We start from the raw sequence: 655 nt of genomic DNA, 5'->3' as shown, positions 1-655 counted from the left end.
GAATACATTAGCGACTGCATTTTAAAAGGCTAAACTACTGGCTCGCAGCTAGGGACCCTCGGGAAGTGGCTTGTTAGCGACGAGTGTTCGTCTACACCGGCACATAGCGGAGTCTTTTGCTCACGGCTTACTCGCCTCCAGGGAAGCTTTGGGGTGAGGCGAAGGCGACTGAAGCAATGCCCCTTCCCCCAGATCGCAGCTGCCCGGGGGAACACAGCGCGGCATCTTTCACCTAATCTCGCTCGCTCGCACTCCAGCCTCCCTCTCCCCACCGACCCCCCTTTCCCCTCCCTCCCTCTTCTTGACGTTTGATTCCAGTAGCAAAGGAGGAAAAAAGGCACCGAGCCGTCAGCCAAACCTGAAAAGCGCCGCCCCGCCCCCTTCACAGCCATTGGTAGCTTCCCGTAGAAGGCCCGCCTCCTGGGGGTAGATGCGGCCTTGGAGTGGCTGCGCGTGGCGCCCGTCGGGCGTGGCCCCGCCCCAGGTCCGGGAGGCTAGGTTGGCTGCCCCGGCGAGCGGCAGAGCCCTTCTGGACAGCTCCCGCTAACCCAAACAGAAGACGTCGGCGCCGGAGCGGGCTCGGACATGGCGAGGCTGCGCGCCGGCCCAAGCGGCGGGGCCCGGTGATCCCTCCCTCCCTCCCCGTCCCCTCCCC

Source organism: Rhinopithecus bieti, unplaced genomic scaffold, assembly GCF_001698545.2.
Source record: "Rhinopithecus bieti isolate Rb0 unplaced genomic scaffold, ASM169854v2 scaffold_17861, whole genome shotgun sequence".
Classification (NCBI taxonomy): domain Eukaryota; kingdom Metazoa; phylum Chordata; class Mammalia; order Primates; family Cercopithecidae; genus Rhinopithecus; species Rhinopithecus bieti.
The sequence above is the reverse complement of the archived record's forward strand: the minus strand, read 5'-3'. Positions refer to the sequence as shown.